At 32.9% G+C, this 20,904-nt stretch overlaps 1 pseudogene across 1 annotated transcript; it reads right to left on the bottom strand.

The window, feature by feature from the left end:
* Positions 1-11,473: 11,473 nt before the first annotated feature.
* On the bottom strand, positions 11,474-20,425 carry LOC145017022 (putative sphingolipid transporter spinster homolog 2; annotated as a pseudogene). Its single transcript, XR_013666349.1, has 16 exons — positions 20,362-20,425; positions 19,891-20,021; positions 19,653-19,784; positions 19,471-19,571; positions 19,282-19,386; positions 19,113-19,188; positions 18,915-18,989; positions 18,620-18,722; positions 17,878-17,944; positions 17,706-17,803; positions 17,547-17,623; positions 17,336-17,449; positions 15,760-15,879; positions 11,880-12,008; positions 11,713-11,791; positions 11,474-11,637 (listed from the first exon to the last, which is right to left on the bottom strand). The product of XR_013666349.1 is annotated as a putative sphingolipid transporter spinster homolog 2 (transcript).
* Positions 20,426-20,904: the final 479 nt, after the last annotated feature.

The raw sequence follows: 20,904 nt of genomic DNA, 5'->3' as shown, positions 1-20,904 counted from the left end.
AAAGAACGTCGAAAACGGAGCTCGTATGCAAAAGTTATGATTTTTCTAAGTTTGAAGGTTGATACGCGATAGGGGGTGACGTGGCACCACCAGAATTGGACACGTGGCACCACCAGAAGGCCACCACATGGACCAACTCGACGAGTCATGACTCAGACTCGGCGAGTCCACCAGTCAGGCCTCCTATAAATAGAGGTGTCGGGCATTCACTTCTCTTCACACATCTCCAACATTCTTTCTCTCTCTAGTTTCTCTCTCTAGCCTCCCAAACCCTCCCTAAAGCCTAGGTAAACCCCCTAGCACCCGAAGGAAGCCCCGAGGCTCCCAGAGTCCCGAGAAAAGAGCCTTTCGGCTCGGGAAACACTGCTCCAGCTGTAACGCCCGCAGATCCGGGCTAGTCAATTTAGAGGCAATAGGGGTCGAAAATGACTTTTCGACAAACGATTATTTAGAATAAATAATCTTAATCAAGTTGTAGAATATGTCACAAGGTTTCCGTACATATAAAGAACGCCAAAATCCGAGTTATAACGAAGAAGTTATGGCCCGTCGAAGTTTTACGGCAAAACCGGCACGGCACCGGGAAACGTAAATAGTGAATTTACGATAGAAGACTTTTTAGCCTTAGCAATCTAAACAAAAGTTGTATAATATGTTAAAATAAGAACATCGATAAAAAGAACGCCCAAATCTGACTTCGTATGAAGAAGTTATGATTTTTCTAAGATTCGGCTTAACAGTGCACGGCCCGAAACTCGAATTTTAGTTCGAGCGGTTTTTGGCTTAGGCGACCTAAATGAGAGTTGAAGATCTCATTCATAGGAACTCAACAGTAAAAATACAGACGAAAACGGAGTCCGTATGAAGGAGTTATGAACTCTTCGCGGTCATTTAACAGTCTAAACGCCTCCTACTGTTAAATTTGAGATCGGTCGAGAATTAGCTGACGGAGTCTAAACGAAAGTTGTAGATCTTGATTTTACCTACGCGTGGATATAAAGAACGTCGAAAACGGAGCTCGTATGCGAAAGTTATAATTTTTCTAAGTTTGAGGGCTGACACGCGATAGGGGTGATGTGGCACCACCAGAATTGGACACGTGGCACCACCAGAAGGCCACCACATGGACCAACTCGGCGAGTAGGTCCCCCCTACTCGGCGAGTACATCAGATTCCACCCCTATAAATAGAGGTGTCGGGTTCCCTCATTTCCTCACCCCTCACCCCTCTTCTTTCTCTCTCTAAACTCTCTCTCTAAGCCTCCCTAACCCCCTAAAGCCTAGGGTAACTCCCTAGCAAGAGGCGGAAGCCCCGGAGCGCCCGACGGCTCCAAGAAAAGAGCCTTTCGGCTCGGGAAACGCTGCTCCAGCGAAGCCCGGTTTTGCGAAAAACCCGCTGTAAGTGAGCTATGCCTACGCTATCTTTAATATAGCTTATGTTTTAATATAGTAACATTATTAGGAACTTATAATGAGTATTTAGGCTATTATTATGAGTTATATTGAGTGTTATTTAACGCTTATATAATAATAATAATAGTCAGACTATTAATTAGTCACGGTTATCATTAGACTAAACCCTAGTGGTACTGGTACTAGGTTTTATCGAAGGAATATCGTTTTGAGAGTATCGAAGCGCTGTCCGAGTGCTGAGTCACCACCTATTCAGGTGAGTGCATGGTCCCTTTCATCTTACACATAGATATGAAGTATTTTAATATAAATTACGTGCTATGTGTACATATTGTCTGGATACTTGCTGTCTATGCTGAGTGAAAGATTTTTATACATGTTTTAAATGATTTAAACTGTATATGTATTTTATATCTACAAAATGTGTTGGGTAAAACATGGGTAGATGAAATAGTTGTTTTGTGATAACACGATGTTGTCAGTGATCCAGTCATCTAGTGGAGTATAGATGAAGACCATGGGCGATACTAGATGGTTCGATGGAACGCTAGTAAGCTCGTAACCTGTAGGTGTTTTTGAACTAGGTGCTCATTAGGTATTCTTGAACTGAGTGTGTTCACTACGTATTTTTGAACTGAGTGTGTTCACTACGTATCTTTGAACTAAGTGTGTTCACTAGTTACTTTTGAACTAAGTGTTTACCAGATGTTTCGGGCTACGTGTTCACCAGATATATTCTATAAGCCTTGGTAATGATGGACTTCGTGTCGATTCCTTAGGATGATCCTTAGGAATAAATAAACGAGGAATAGCGGGTTCTTAGGGTAGATCCTTAAGACTAAAGAAGATAATGGGGATGGGTAATTGGGTTGATTGTTTGATTGTTTAAACATAATAATTATATTATTGTGGGTTGAAAACCCTATGTACTCACCAGGTTTCCTAACCTGACCCACTCAGTTTATGTATATCACAGGTGATGAAATGAAGTGACATTACACTGAGAGATTTAAAGAGATGTAGATCACTAGTGTAAATAATTGTAAGTTCTGTTTATGCTTATGTTTCTGTATTAACGATGACATCCCAAACGTTTTAAGATGAATAAAAATACGTTTCTTCGAAAATGTTTTAATAACGTATTTATCGTGTTTTTCTAGGAACAAATTCCGCAACCTTTTTATAAAATGAAGTACTCTGATTTTCATAAAGCATAAACAAAATCGGTCTTTTCTGGCCGTGATTTTGGGGATGTCACAATTGGTGCCTTAGACCCGGTTGATACAGTGAGTATAACCCAAGACCGGGCCAAGACGATTGGAGGCCCGGGGCAAAATAAAAAAATGGGGCCCTTTCGAAAATTTTATGTATTCATATATTACACTATTTTATACATACATAACAATACATTTAAAATCGTACACCATAGAATGGGGAAAACTAAAAGTACAATGCTATTAGAAGTACAAAAATACTAAAGTCTCATCCCCTTTGTTTCTTCATTAACTTGTACATAAGTTGTTGACCTCTAACTGAAGTTGATTTATCATCGACACAAAGTTGTTAGGTGAATTGCTTAAATCCAGAATACTTGTTGTTAATAACCGGAAGTAGTTGAAAAAACTATATAACAACAAAAAATATTATATGTATATACATACATACATATATATACATATATATATATATATATATATATATATATATATATATATATATATATATATATATATATCGAAAACATAGAAATAGAAATAAGAAAGAGTACCATTCACAAATCAAAAATAAGAATATTAACATTACAAATCGAAATTAAGCAATAAAGTTCAAGAACTGTCTCTAACTAAAAAAAATATTAACATTTGATTATGTCTCTAACTTTAACAACCTCATAAAAATTGAATTTCAAAAAAGAATAAGAAATTTCAAGAGCGATAGAACATACAGAGATTCACAGTCATATTATCAGAAATCAATTTCACCTCTAACAGTCGACAACAAGAAGAGAAACAATAGAGTTTTCCGTTTTCTGAAATCGTGAAAAGAACGAGACACAATCAGTCTCTCAATTCTAAAATAATATTCGATTTATTAATGGTTGTTGTGGACGAATTCAGAAAATCAGAAAAGAATGAAAGAAATCGATTAACTTGAAATCTTGAATAAGAAATAAAAGAATGATCGTTAACTCTTACTTTTGGAGAAGACATCATTTGGATTTTCCATGACAATGTTTGGATTTTCTATAGAAATCTGACTGTTGAAGAGTTATGACGCCTTGGAATTAGGACGCACGCCAGGTAAGTCTCGTTCTCTCCCACACTTCATCTTTTGGATTAGTTCCTGGATATTGGGGTTTGAAGTAGTCCGATAGGCTAAAAAGTAATGGATTAGTTCCTGGATATTGGGGTTTGAAGAGTCAATACTAGAGCCTCGCACAAACGTTGTCGGAGGGTCTCAAACACCCTCTGCTGCTCAGGGCCCCACCGGAAATCCACCCCCTTCCTCGTCATACGAGTGAGAGCTACTGCAATATTGGAGAAATCTTGTATGAATCTCCGGTAGTACCCTGCCAATCCCAAAAAAACTCATGATATCCGAAGGAGATTTCGGATGCTCCTACTGCATAACCGCCTTGATTTTGGCCGGATCAACCAAAATCCCCTCCTAGTTAACAAGATGTCTAAGGAATTGGACTTATCGTAACCAAAACTCACATTTCGAGAGCTTAGCATAAAGCCGTTCTCGCCTCAGAACTCCCACTAACCCCCATAGGTGCTCCTCATGCTGCTCTCGGGTCTTGGAATATACCAATATATCAACTATAAACACGATGACCGAGCAATCAAGCATCGGTTTGCAGACCCGATTCATGAGGTCCATAAATACTGTAGGTGTATTGGTGAGCCCAAACGGCATCACCACTAACTCGTAATGTCCATAACAAGTCCGAAACATGGTCTTCTCCACGTCCTCCTCTCTAACCCTGACCTGATGATACCCATATCTCAAGTCTATCTTGGAAAACAAGATGCACTTTGTAACTGGTCAAAGAAATCATCTATCCTCAGGAGTGGGTATCGGTTCTTCACCGTCAACTTGTTCAACTCTCGGTAGTCGATGCACATCCGGTGTGAACCATCCTTCTTCCTGACGAAGAGTATCGACGCTCCCAGGGGAGAACTCCTCGTACGAATGAACGACTTTCCTAGCAGTTCCTACAGCTGTGAAGATAGCTCCTACATCTCTGGTGGTGCCAACCGATACGACGCCTTGGCGATGGGTGCCATACATTGCACTAGGTCGATCCTAAACTTGACCTGCCTCACCTGAGGCACTCTGGGTAGCTCCTCTAGGAATATATCAACAAACTCCCCTATCCACTGGAACCTCTGATACTGAAATCTGATCTCTGACCCGCGTATCCACCACATACGCTAAATAACTCGCACACTCGTGTTGAATGTACTGGCGAGCCCTGACAGCTGAACAAAATGTTGATCCCAGTCTGGTACCCTCACTATAGATAATCAGTTCTCCCCCACTTGGGGTTCGAACCACCACTCGTTGAACCTCGCAGTCAATCATGGCACCGAATCGACTAAGCCAGTCCATACCCACAATCATACACACACATCCCCTATGAATCAACATCAAAAATCATTTGATTAGAAGCAGTAAGAATCAAACCCAGAAAAACCAAAATCCAATTTTGACTTTCTCGTTTTGACTTGAAATTGATTTGCATCAATGATTTTGAATCCATGTAACATTACTCAATCTTCGGTTTTCATACTTCAATCAAAACAAATGAAACATCGATGACTTTAATATATGAGAAAAAAACATAGATCAACGATTTTGAACCAGATGAAAGCAAACAACGAGAGCAAAAAAAATATAAAGAATCGGATTCACGAACTGATTTTAATAGATGATTGGGCTCAAAATATTGTAAAATCGGATTTAATGAAATATCAATTGGGCCTGAAATAAGATGAACAGTAACAAGTTGAATTTTGGGCTTAAGACTTTCAATCGTGAACAATAAGTACTCAGATCATTTGAATATTATCGGTTGGTTTTTGAATTTAATCCGATGAACTATAATGGATTTAAAATGATTTTTGGAAAATATTTTGATTTAATCAAACTATTTCAATCCAAAATCAAATCAAAACAATAGATATGAGATTAGATCAGACTTGATCAACAAAAAAATTATTGGATCACAACAAATGAGTTTTTTCAAGAAAAATTTGATCCAATGAGCCAAACGATCATGAATAAAAAATGGAATGCATGAATTGAAATCATGGATGTTTTGGAATCCATTTGAGAATTTCTGATACCTTTTTGATGAATCGAGATCCATTTTCAACGAACGAATCAAATTTGAAAGATCTTGGTTCTTTTATCGGAATGAGAAAATCTCCGATTTGAACATTGTACCACCCATTCTGCGAGATGTACAACTCCTTCTTCGTGTTCTTCGTGTTCTTCAACGATCCAAGAACATCTTCAAAAGAACTAACAACACATTTGGGTTTTGAATTCAAATTCAATGCAACATTTGGATATTGTTGCTTTGGAACCCACATTTGCTTCACGGATGTGGATTTCACAACAATATTTGACGATTTTTGTGAATAAACCCGCTTGTTCTTCCGTTTAATCTTCTTCTTCTTTTTCTTTCTCATCTTTTTGCATCTTGAAGACTTGACATCATGAACAAACCCACTTTCCACAACTTGAACTTTGTGATTTTGAATCAAATCTTTTGGAGTTTGATACTTGTGAACTTCTTGAATCACCGGCTTCCGATACAGAATCATTCCTTCAAACGAATCATAAGAACACAATATCATTGGTTTGAACTCCAATTGAGCAAAAAACTTTTTCATCTTGAAAATCAACTTGAACTCCTTTTTCTTGAACATCAAGAACATCACATTGAACTCCATTGTCAAGAACTTTGACAACCGTAAGAGCACGAAGATCATTTGGGTCTTCAATAAGAGAAACATATTTCTTTTTGAACAAATATTTTTCTTCTTCAATCTTATCACTACTACGTGTTGTTATGGACCATGTAATATCAGTCAACGATTTGATCTCACAAAGTGGTTGAAATTTCAAGCTTCCATGATCATCCTTCAATCCTCCATAAGAAACCATAGTTTCCCAAAAGATCAACTTGTGTAACACCAACCCATAATATTGATCTTTATTGACTTTGTATATGATACCTTCAACAATCACAATCCAAGAATTGTAAGGCAAATTCACCATGATTACAAAAACTTGAAGATTTCTAGAGAGAGAAAGTGATTTTGAATGGGTTTTCAAGAGAGAGAAAGTAAAAATCACTTGAATTCTAGTGAAGAAAATTGAATTTTGAATAGAATCAAAGATGAATTCGATTTCTAGAATCCAAAAACTCTCTAAATCATGAAGATCAATGAACAAAAAGAATCACCAAATCAAGATAGCCATCAAGGACAATTCTTGATCCAATCAAGAACACCCGCTCTGATACCAATTGATGTGGTGTTGAATAAGATGACATGTGCAGAATATGAAAGATCTAGTGAATCAACATGTAAAATCAAGAACACAAGGAGTAAATAAATCTATGTAAGCTCATATTAGGTCTAGAAAGATTATACAAATGGGTTTGTACACAATTTCTCTCTCTAGTCTAACACTCCAAATGGTTCATTACATAAAATGAGTGCCACTCACTTCCTTATAAAGGAAATACAACTCATTACACACACAAGTGGGTAAAGCCACATCCAAGTATGACTTTGCACCCTAACATTGTTAGGTCACAAGAAATTTTTGCCTATTTGTCAACTTTGTCTCTTTAGTTAAACCCAAGAAGATTGATGAAACCTTGAAGGATGCAAAATGGATAAAAATAATGCAAGATAAACTTCATTTTCAAAAGGCAAAATGTATGGACTCTAGTACCTTTTCCAAAGGAAAGACAAATGTTGGTTTTCATTAGGTTTATCGCAAAAATATGGATGAAGATGGACTGGTCATTCTAAATAAGCCAAGGATCGTGGCTCAGAGTTTTACCCCACTTGATGGTTTGGACTATGATAAAACCTTTTCTCTTACAACTAGGTTAGAAGCTATTAGTCTTTTTCTTGCTTATACTTCTTACATTAATTTCAAAGTTTACAGATAGATGTCAAGAATGCTTTTCACCGTAGAGATCTCCAACAAAAAGTCTTTCTAAAGCAACCGCCTGACTTTGAAAATGAAGATTTCCGTGATCATGTTTACCATTTGGATAAAAGTCGTTTATGGACTGAAGCAAGCTACTAAGGCATGGTATGACATGTCTTCTTGAAAATGGATACAAGCATGGATCCATTAACAACACATTGTTTATCAAGTAATCAAGTCCTGACATTATTCGTGTTCAAGTATATGTAGATGGTATTATATTTGGATCTACAAGCGACTCACCAATTATGGACCGGAGTTTGGAGATATTATGTTTAGAATGTTCGAAATGAGTATGATGGGTGAATTATCATTCTTTTTGGGTCTTCAAGTCAAACAACAATCAAAAGGAATTTTCATAAATCAAAGCAAGTACATCTCCGATATGCAGAAGAAGTTCTCTTTTGCTGATTGCAAACCTTCTAAGACTCTAATATCCCTAACACTGAAAATATATGTTGATCAGTCAGGGAAAAATGTGAATTCTTCTTCTACATGGGAATGATTAGTCCACTACTTTACTTAACCGTAAGTTGTACTAATATCATATTTGCTACCAGCATGTGTGCTAGCTTTCAAGCTAATCCAAAAGAATCACATCTTTTGGTTGCTAAGTGAATTTTTTGCTATCTGAAGCACACCCTAAATCTTGGGCTATGGTATCCTTGTAATTCTAAATTTAATTTAGTTGGTTACAATGACTCTGATTATGCAAGATACACTATATACAAAAAGAGCACATATGGAGGTTGTCAACTTCTGGGCAACAAACTTATCAGCTGGTCTAACAACAAACAATCATCAGTGATATGTTCAACCTTTGAAGCACAATACATTGTCGTTGGAAGATGTTGTGCTCAAATCCTATGGATTCAAAACCAACTTTAGGATTATGACTTTAAGATCTCCAAAACTCCCATATGTTGTGACAATACTAGCACCATAATTATCTCCCTGAATTTGGTTCAACATTCAAAGACTAAACACATCGAGATTCGACATCATGTCATCAAGGACAATGTTAAAAAATGAAGAGTGGATTGATGTTTGATCCATCTACAAACCAACTCGCTAATATCTTCACAAATCCCCTAGATGAACAATAAAATCATATTTCTTGTTGGTGAATTGGGAATGCTCTTTATGTCTTGAGGTATTTCTTCTTTAATTTTTTCTTTTTTTTAGCTTTATGTGTTTCTTTCATTCAAATTGTGTGATTTTTGCTACTTCTTTATGGATTTTCTTTTATGTAAAAAAACAAAAACAAGTTATATATATATATATATATATATATATATATATATATATATATATATATATATATATATATATATATATATATATATATATATATATATATATATATATATATATATATATATATAGTTACATAGTTTATTTTAGATACCACCGATATATGGGATCATTCCATTCCTTACGAATTCGAAGGTCCTCAAGATTAAAAACACATAAATAGCTTGTTCCATCATAGTGCACAACACATTTGTTCCATTTCTTCTCCACAAGCCTCCCTAACCACCGGCCATTATTGTACCATGAATCCACAATATCTCATTCTCTTAAAATAACCATCACCTTGGAAGGATATGGCCTGATCAGTTGCTTCAATTGTGCCGTCACTAGTAAAAACCCTCCATTCATCCCCATCAACTATACATATAATACTTGTTTCTAATGAAACAAATGCATTTTTTACTCTTACCATAAAAACTCATTATGCCTCCCGTAAAACTTTCCATGTTTTACATTTACAACAATTCTCAGTTATTTTTTACAACTAAAATAAAATTCCTTCATCTTTATTTATTTATTTATATTCTCATTTAACCTTGGTTTCACTTCCTAATTCATCACTACCTTTTTAATTCCAGAATCATATTGTTCTAACATTTTTCTGTTTTTCATTTTCTTCCATCTTCCCAGATTCAATTTCTTCAACAACCACTTTTCATTTCACCTTAACAAAAATTCTTTTTAATTTATTGTTATTGTTTTGTCATCGAGATTCCACTTACTGTACTACATTACATTTCATTAAACTTTACTAAAATTTAATGAATTTTCACATCGTCATTCCATTCACCATACTAATTTTTCTAAATTTCTCATTTTAATACATTATCACATCATCAAATGATTTTAGACATAATAATATTGTATAAAACTTTGTTGTATTGTAATAATAAAATATTTTATTTTTATATTTATCATTTTATTGTTTTAGATGATTAGAATTATAAAATTTGGATAATTTTATATACCATCAACCCAAAAAATTAATCAAAAAACATATCGTCAAAATTTATGGTTACTTTTTTTTAACCTCAGAAGATTTATATTTTCTACTACCATAAAATGTCAAAATCCCAAAAAAAAAAAATTGCACCGATTTTTTTTTATAAATCATAAATATAAGACAAAATTTCACGAATTATCATTTTTGTTTAAAAAATTCCGTCAAATGGTCATTATGATTTTTTTTCTTTTTGCATTAATGGTCCCTTTTGACAGAAGTTGACACGTCAATCGTCATTCCATTCACCATACTAATTTTTCTAAATTTCTCATTTTAATACATTATCACATCATCAAATGATTTTAGACATAATAATATTGTATAAAACTTTGTTGTATTGTAATAATAAAATATTTTATTTTTATATTTATCATTTTATTGTTTTAGATGATTAGAATTATAAAATTTGGATAATTTTATATACCATCAACCCAAAAAATTAATCAAAAAACATATCATCAAAATTTATGGTTACTTTTTTTTAACCTTAGAAGATTTATATTTTCTACTACCATAAAATGTCAAAATCCAAAAAAAAAAAAAAAATTGCACAGATTTTTTTATTATAAATCATAAATATAAGACAAAATTTCACGAATTATCATTTTTGTTTAAAAAATTCCGTCAAACGGTCATTATGATTTTTTTTTCTTTTTGCATTAATGGTCCCTTTTAACAGAAGTTGACACGTCAATCGTCATTCCATTCACCATACTAATTTTTCTAAATTTCTCATTTTAATACATTATCACATCATCAAATGATTTTAGACATAATAATATTGTATAAAACTTTGTTGTATTGTAATAATAAAATATTTTATTTTTATATTTATCATTTTATTGTTTTAGATGATTAGAATTATAAAATTTGGATAATTTTATATACCATCAACCCAAAAAATTAATCAAAAAACATATTGTCAAAATTTATGGTTACTTTTTTTTAACCTCAGAAGATTTATATTTTCTACTACCATAAAATGTCAAAATCCAAAAAAAAAAAAAAAAAATTGCACCGATTTTTTTTTTTTTTATTTTTTTTATTTTTTATAAATCATAAATATAAGACAAAATTTCACGAATTATCATTTTTGTTTAAGAAATTCCGTCAAACGGTCATTATGATTTTTTTCTTTTTGCATTAATGGTTCCTTTTGACAGAAGTTGACACGTCAATCGTCCTTATGTATACAGATCGACGTTAAGTTCCCATAAGGATCATTTGTGAAATTTTATGAAACTTTGCATAATGACCAATTGTAAAATTTTAAAAATGTCTATTAAGTTTTGTAATAATTATCATAAATAAAATAAAGAGAAAACTTTGCATAATAATTATCCTCTAAAAAGCTAAGCCAAACATTCCCTTAGTCTATGACTAAGTAAATATTTGTTTTTATCCGTATAAAAAAACAGAGAAAAAAATATATTTTACAATACACAAAGTGGTAAATCACACTATGAGTATACCACATCTGTGAGTATACTATACCATATGTCAACTACAACAATCTTTTCGTTTTTCCTTTTCCTTTATAAACAGCAGAAGTAGTATCTTCATTAGTCACCTTAGATTCAAGCAACGGTGTCACATCTGGCTGCTCAACACGTGTCCCCAAATGCTCACTGTCTTCTTCATATCTATCCACACTAGGAAGAAATATACCTAAAAAAAACAAACGAACCACATCAAGAAAATATTTTCATTTCATTTGTGTAAAAAGACAAAAATGCTCTTTACCTATAAACCATATTCCGGCTGACAAAAACAATATTGAATTTAAGATCCAAACAGATGTTCTCCAATTATCAACTTTGTCCTGTTAGTGTTACAGATAAAACTATTAGGAATCGTTGATAAATTCAAAATGAATAATAAATAAATAAATAAATAAATAATTTCCAAACCTGTAGGATTCCGAAAAGTGGTGGGGAGGGCACGTCACCAAAGATGCGAATTGACACACTAGAAATTGCCATCGACAATGGTCGTAAACTTGGTTTAACAGCATGGAGACATACAAAATTCACAGGACCCTGTTTTTATTTATTTATTTGAGTTTTTGTCATAATCTAAATAATATAACTGTCATAGATGATAGTATTCAAATAGCTAAACGTAAGAAGTATCAACTTACTTTTATCTATTTCTATAACAACATTGTACTTTTAACTTTTTTTTAATTAAAGCAGTGTACTTTGAAAAAACTATCTAGTTATGGAATTGTATATTCATTTTTTTTCTTCTCTGGACATTATATTTTGACAAATCTCTCTGGTTATAAATCTAAGATCTCCATCTTCTCAAATCGTTTTACTGATTGAGTTGGGAAATCTTCAAAACCCTCCTCAAGATCAAAGACCTTGCTATGTGTATTGGTAGTGGTATCAACTTTCGGTGCCATGGCTAGAATTGACGGATTTGATTAATAAATTTGATGAATAGTGCACAAATGAACAATAAGGCGTAAACAGTGCTCCGAGTGTGAGCAGTGCTCGATGAAGAGTGAATTATGCCAAAATCGTTTCTCTGATACCAATTTCATATGACAAACTCAATTACTTATAACTTAATGATTAAAAACACTGCTAAGTGCATGATATTCGAGACTCAGGGGATCTCCAAACAAAAGAAAATAACTCACAAAACTTTTCCTGTTTGTGCTTTCTTAGAGGCGAGAGCTGACCCTAACCCTATTCAATAATACAACCCAATTGGATGTGTCAGTTGGACTACAAACAGACTGTTTGAAATTAAGCATGGATAAAACAGATCCAATTTAGCAAAAAATTGTGACACGTGTAACTTATCTAATAACTCTTCAATCACTCGAATTGGATACTTATTGGTTATCGTCACTTTGTTCAAGGCATGATAATCCACACACCAGTCTTCTTCACCAAAAGAACTAGACTTGAAAATGGGCTGAATGATGCCAATTATCAATATTTCCTAGTAAGTTTGCTTGTCTCCACTTCTGGAATTGTGGGTCCCGATACAATCTCACACTCAATGGTTCAGTCACGTCCTAAAGTCTAATGACATGTTCTCTCCCTCTTATTGGGGGTAGTCCTTCCGACATGTTAAAAAGGTGATGATATATATATATATATATATATATATATATATATATATATATATATATATATATATATATATATATATATATATATATATATATATATATATATATATATATATATATATATATATATTGCTGATAGAAACTCTGAAATATGGCCCACCTTTTCCTAATTTGTAACCTGATTAACTTAAACTACATATCTTTCCAAGGTATGCCTCAATGTCAGCATCATATTCTTTAAGCTAACTTGAGAGCATTCCAGCGTCGGGTCTCCTTTGAGAGTAGTTGTAATTCCATCCTGTATGAATTGCATAACCTGAGTTCGCCAATTCGTAGTCAAAAGCGCCAATTTCTCTGATACCACTTTGCTAAGATCTCCCAAAGTCAGCAAGTGAAATCACCAATTGAATTGAAGAAACAAGAACATATTGATATTCTAATGTTTGAAAAAGGATTGAAATTACAAGTGTAGCAGTTCGAGAAGCCAAGGATCTCCCACAAGAGAGGAACTCTCTAATAACCGAAAAGATAACCCGCAACATAACGACTGGAAAATCTTTACTTCATAAGCAATGGATTAACAGAAAATGTAAAGTTTATTAGTGAATAAGTAACAAAAGAGAGTTTTAATGACCAAAAAATCTCAGACTATGTGTTATAAGATGAATTTGGTTTAAATACATCCAAGGGTGAACTCGCATAGTGGTAGGGTGAAGTTTTTGGTAATGTAAGATGTACACCCTTGTACTTATTGCATTATAAAAGAAGATTTATAAGTTTTTTTGTAAGCGATTGTTAAAGGATAGTTTTTGTTGACTCTGATCTGGTCGTGTGGATATAAAGTTTGTTAAAATCGGAGTCCGTATTAGACAGTTATGGTCATCCGAAGTTGAGACAAAATTGTTGCGAAACCTTGGCACGGAGCAAGCGAATTATAAAAAATTTATGTATTTAAGGCCTCTATTTCATCACTTTTAAGCCAAGAAACATTAGGAGGCCAGAAGGGTAGATGGAAGTGAAGGTTTAAAGGGATTACGCTCACGGGAGGCCCGGCGATTGTTACCAGCCTTGATTTTCACGATACCAACGTTAAGGGTAAGCTTTAAGTCATATAATTTATGTATTTCATGTGTGTGTCAGGATAAATCCCCATAAACACTAGAGTTATATTATGTGGACATTGTCGGGGTTAAGTTGTCTAGTAAACATGATGTCGGATTTGACAAGTTTGGTAACGAATGGTTACTAGACTCGGGTAATGAGCCCTTATCGTAGATGTAATAGTAGGTTTATATGATTGTAAGAGGTTTGGTACGTTACCCAAATAGGTTTTGGCAAGATGATAAACTGAAACTACTCATGTGAGTACATTTTGATTTTCTGGGTACATAGTAAAGTAAATGATGTAGTTTGATAAATGTATTGTTGAATATAAGTCCCGTCTTCCTTGGTTAAGGAAAAAAGGGACATTGTTGGTTGTTTGATAAATCGATAGATTGTATGATATATAATTGGGTGATGGGAGCTTTAGATGAGCTCAACAGCCATTTAGTAATTATTAATGAGATGGCATAAGCCTATATGTGAATTTTAATATTAGCTCTATAGAGAGTTGGTTGGGGCAAGAAGCATGGGCATGTATACATTTATTATGGGCTTTACGGAAAAGCTATATGATAAATATTAGATGTGAATGTTTACTAAAATCTTAATGAAAAGTAGATGGAATAGATGGTGTAAAATGCTATTATATAGTGGAAAATGTAAAAAGAAGAAAAAAGAAATAAATGATATAAAGAAAATCCATATCTCAATAAGGAGCATATGTGGAAGTCTTAGATTGCCTTATTGGTTCCCAATACCGGATTCTCATGGGTTAACATCAGTATGATAGAGTATTGCGGCATGTTTTCATGTAGCAGCATAGATCTGTCTTAAATTAGTCCCTAACAGTAGGACACAGGACATATGTGTAACACGTTTGGGTTATGATTTAAGTGCTTCTTTATGTACTTGCTAGGATTCTAGTTGCTATGATTTATGTGCTTCTTTGTGTAAAGAATATTTAAGTGTATGAAATAAAGAAAAGAATGAGAGTATGTGTCAAAACCCATGTAGCTCACCAGAACTTTCTACGACGTGTTTGTTTAAATGTCTTATGCACTCAGGAATAGAAGTGGAAGAGGAGAGTGCAACCAGTGACAATGACGAAAGGAATAGAGAAGGTTGTTTAATCATTTTCTCTTTTACTATAGTTGTTGATATAGTTTTGTAACACCGAGGCTGTAAACTCTGATAATGATTAAAAAGTTTTATAAAAGCACATTTTTATCAATATAAAATGGTGTTAAAAAACTACGATGTTACAACTGTCTAGCTCCTACTTTAAAAACGACCATTCTATTCCTAAACTACAAATTCATTACTAAATTACTTAATACCCTTTACCCCCGAAGCTTATTCTTTAGTTATCTTTCATGTTTTATCCCTTTGTTACAAGTAAACTGCATGGGTGGCTTAGCATATATCAATGAAAGTTGTTTTTTTACTAGGAAGATATAACTATAAATTAATTTTCTTTTCAAAGTACAAAGTAGTAATAGGAAGAAATGAAAGTAGAATGCTATAAGAAAAAAAATCAATGAAATTTCATTGTTATTACTTGCTTTCACGTTAATTCAAATAAGTAACAAGTTAATTACCTGGATGGCAAATATAAGAATCACCCCAATTAAAAAGAGAACCAAGAAAACGTATAGGCTGCTAAAACAAAAGGCACTAAAGCAGAATATTGCTCCAAAAAATGCTGCTGTAGAAAGTAACTGCAAAAGATATATATATATATATATATATATATATATATATATATATAGTTGTGAGACCTGTATATTACACATTTGGATAAAAAAAAAAGCTATATATAAAGATCTAAAGATCAAGCATTTTTAAAGTAAAATTTTGAAATAAATACGACTAAAATAATTACTTAATCTATATTAATAAAAGAAAACTATGTACATATTTTAAAGAATTGATCTGAATCACAAATTTTGAAAAACTCGTTTGAATACAACATTAGATGTTCTATTGCTAAATTTACCATCATTATCTAAAATTAATATTTTTAATTCATCTATATTTTTAACTCTAGATAATGCAACATATGTATTACTATCAATGAGTGAACATTAGTTGTCTCAAAAACTCCGAATTTTTAAGAACAAGTCTGAAATCCAACAAACAGTTCCGAAATTTCGAGCAAAAAATCATTTTTACTCAAATCCAATAAAAAGTTAAACACATATAGTAAATGGGAATTATATACAATATTAGGGCATGAAATCAAATAATAGATTGAAAACTATGATATTAAACAATTCGAAATAGACATTTCAGACATAATTATAGAGATTTCTTTGGAAAAAAAATTGGAAAAACAAAAAAGAACTCCAACATTTGAAGATCAAATTCTAAAGGGTTATTTTTCTTTAAAAAACTCGTTTATAATGGTTAATTTACTCAATATCACTTTTTTAATACAACAAACGGGACATTAAGGTTTTTGAAACAATATTTAACCTTTTCCATTTTATGTATATCTAAAGCTAATAGTTTGTTTCCATTTGGAACAATGAAGGTAGTATAAAAATGAAACCAAATTAAAAGATATGTTAATATTAAATCATTAAGATAGCTTACAACTCTTAAAATGTTAAAAATGTAAACAGGTTATAACTGAATATAATTTGTAGTTAATTATGTCACTATAGTAATCGTTGAGACCTTGTTTGTACATAGCATAAAATCAAATTCAAAATTGAATTTTATTATGTCATAGGTATTAATAATGAATTGTAGTAAATTATGTCATTAAACTAATTTTGAAAATTTAAAATTAAAAGGAAAGTTTGCATTAATGAAAGTGATATCTATCTATCTATTATTATAATTGTTACATATAAATATTATACGGAATATAAAAAAACCCACAAAATATCATGTGGAAAAAAAAGTTAACTTAAAATAACCACAAAATAACATGTGCTAAAATGAATACGAATATGACATATAGCAAAAAAAATATTTTTATTTTTTAGAGTAGAAGATATAGATATATTCAATCAATTCATATAAACCACAAATTTCCCACCCTAGGTTTCTTGGGTGGGACAAAATTTGATATGTCCCATTGACACCGGTCTTGCTTCTAATCTCAAAACATAATACAATTTGTTTTGTCATGTCCTTCAAATATTATTAATAAATATAAATATCTACCTTAAAAGCATTGGGGATTGTGGAATTCATGTGATCCAAAAGAACACTTCCTCCTATTGTCCCCACAATTCCACCAACAATTATGACTCCTCCAAATAATAAATCAGCATTGTCCTAAAAAATATGAAAAATCCAAAATTAACACTTTGGAAGCCTAAAGATTTTTTATTTCTTTCATAACAGTCTCAGCTTATATATAAAATGTTGTTACCGTTTCATATATGCCATAAATAGCTTTTGGGCTCCAGTATTGATATGCACCAATGACGAAATTATACGCTATGTAACCTAAAAAGCCATTAAAAAGTAGAAAATCAGCAAATAATAAATTGAGTGAGAACAATAGTTAAGATTTAAGCATATTAATTACCTAGAACATTTACAACATATACTTTCTCACTCAAAAGAGCCTTCATATCTTGCCCAAATCTTGATAACTGATTTAAAGTAAATGAAACATAGCTGCAAAAAAAATGCCAGTGTAAAGAATATAAAACATGTTTTATGGATGTAACTTTATATGCTATTCCTTTGTGGAAGACCTGGAAAAATCTTTCTTTAAGAGCTCTTCATTTAAGAACCCTGGGATGATTTTAGCATTAGAAATACCTACATAAACATAGAACTTGTTAAACCATGGTGAAAAAAAAAGTGTTATTTTTATGCTAACAAAAGAGAAATCTCCATTAAAATCTCATTATTTTAGCCTAATTTACGAATAAGTTCCAAACTAAAATTTGTTTATGAAAAAACATGAATTACCAGTAAGATAAAGTGACGATTTGACCATTTTATCTCGGTTTACTGGTTTCATTGCTGACATGGATACCTAATCATTAAATGAGATGGGGATATCTCCATTAAAGTCTCATATTTTACCATAATTTACGAATAAGTTTCAAACTATAATTTGTTTATGATGTGGTCCTCCCTATAACACACATTTTACAGGTTATATTGTTAATATAAACGTTTAGCCATTAAATGAGCTGATGAGATGGATATGATGATTTATATAATGCTACATTTACCGTAAAACTTGATATCCATCTAATCAAATCATTTAATGAAAAGTTTCCCATCTCGTTTAATCACTAGGTATCAACATCAACAATGAAACTGGGAAAAAAGGGGCCAAATCAACACTTTTACCGGTAATTCATGCTTTTTCGTAAACAAATTTTAGTTTTTGACTTATTCGTAAATTAGGATAAAATAATAGGACTTTAATGAAGGTTTCCCATCATAAAATACTAATTAAATGTGAATTATTAATGAATGTACCTTTCATTTGCAAAGGTTTCATTACAAAACCCAAAATAGCAAATGGAAGCATAAGAATTGCTTCACCGAAAAATGCATATCGCCAACCTAAACCAGCTCCAACCTATAAAAATGCATTTGACTGAGACTGATGTGAATGGAACAAAAATTGCAAATTTTTGTCACAAACCAAAAAGGCTTGACAAGATGCGACATCTCGTCTATACAAAAGACATGAATACCCTCATCATAAAAAGATCCCTAGAATGCTTGTCTTGTCCCATCTTATCATGTCGTATAAAATATAGTGGCATACCAATCCACCATAGACATCACCAACAGCAATTCCAATAGGTAGGCACATACAGAATATTCCCAGCCATGCAGTTCTCTACAAAACAAAATGGATCTAAGTTTATAGCTATTGCAAATTTGCTAATTACATTAATAAAAAAAAATAGAAACACAAAACATATAAATGTGGAGGATAATATTAGCAGGTAAGAAAGAGAACCTGAGCTACTGGAGCATTTTCATCAATGAATGGAGCTGCAAGACCTATAAAAGAAGCTTCACCAACACCAACTAACCTAAAAACAACAATATTTCAGTTACACCAAAAAAAAAAGACATAAAATATATGAAGGTTGATGGTGTTTGAAAGGGTAAAATGGTCAACATACATTCGACAGATAGTGATTGACCAAAAATCAACCGAAAGCCCACAACCAACTACAGCAAGTGTCCACACCGACAATCCAACTCCAATAAGTCTAAAAGGATTAATGCTGTGCTCATATACACAAAAAAAATATATATAAAATATCAGTCATGTGATGCTTTAGCTAATGATTCAGAAAGACAGAAACTACCTTTTGGCTAAGGATGAAATATTGGAGATGCAATAAGAAGTCCAACCAGGAAAGCAGAAGCTAGAATACCATCTTTAAAATTGCTTAGATCGAAATCACCCCTTTTGACAAAAAAAAAAAAAAAAAAAAAAAAGTATAAAGAACATATGACGACTAATGATGTTATAAAGATAACGACTTACTGAATTCCGCTACCATCTGAACACACATTAATCTCTGAACAAGTTCTAGGGCTCCCATTTACACCATTAGTGGAAATTGCTCCTCGATCTATATAATTTATCATGTTGATCGCACAGAAAAACACAAGCAACCTGTGCATTGTGTGAATTCCCACGTTAGTTAGCTGGATTTTGTTTTTTTATCTAATCAAGAAGTGAAAAGGGGAAAAGAGATGAAACATGATGAATGTACGTGTACCTTTTGGGAGTGAACCAAGAAGGAGCAGACTCAGGTAATGGAGTTGGATCTATTGCCATTTTTTCCTTCGTCTCTGTATCAGTGTGAGACAAGGGCTTGAAATTTCTTGATCTTCAAGTCCCGTGTTAAACCTTCATTCATGTACGATAATTTTTTTATAAGTTCATAGATACAGTAATAATGGAAAATGTAAGTTTTTCGTCTGATTCTATGTATGATTCCTTCTCCACATCACATCTATATCCAAAACCTAAAGATAATTTCTGCGAAACCCTTTTTTCCCACCATAGAAATCCCGAATAAAAGTCTTCGTTTCGGTAATTAAGGTAGAGACCCGAAATTAATAATCATCAATCCGACTTGAGGAAACACACGTTGATGAATTTAATACAAAAGAAAAACTGGAAATTTGGCGGCTGCTAAAGCAAGTACTTGGATTTGCCTGAAGAAAAAAAGCTCGACTGAACTTACAGGAAGGCTGTGACGGCCGACCGAGACGGTGATAGGTGGCGGGAGACTTCGAATCTGATCAATGTATTTTGAATATGCGGCATGTATGTGTGTAACAGCTTTTTATAGGTAAGGGTAAATTACAAGAATGGTCCATATGGTTTGGCTAATATGTACGCGTGGTCCTTAAATGTTTTTGTAACTCGGAACATCCATGGTCTTGGTCCCTAAATGACTTAAAATGACAATACTACCCTTCATATATTTTTATGTGTTTATTAAGAAAAAATATTTAATAATATGTATGGATCTAATCCATTCCCTTATCGTTTCCTTCGTTGCCCCTAACCAATCACATTCACTTCACTGCACTTTCTCACAATTACAATAGAGGTAAGATTTTTATGGTGTTTTACCATTCAAACCGATAAGAGAAATAAAAATGTTGTGTGATGATTGTTTAGTAGTGTAACGGTAGTCTGGTGGTGTGGTGGCGGGAACGATGGTGCCATTGTTCGTATTTTTAGGCTTTCCTTGAACTTTAAGGTTCGACTTGACAAACAT

The sequence above is a fragment of the Lactuca saligna genome, chromosome 9 (assembly GCF_052625555.1).
Source record: "Lactuca saligna cultivar CGN05327 chromosome 9, ASM5262555v1, whole genome shotgun sequence".
In the NCBI taxonomy this organism is placed as follows: domain Eukaryota; kingdom Viridiplantae; phylum Streptophyta; class Magnoliopsida; order Asterales; family Asteraceae; genus Lactuca; species Lactuca saligna.
The sequence above is the reverse complement of the archived record's forward strand: the minus strand, read 5'-3'. Positions and strand labels throughout refer to the sequence as shown.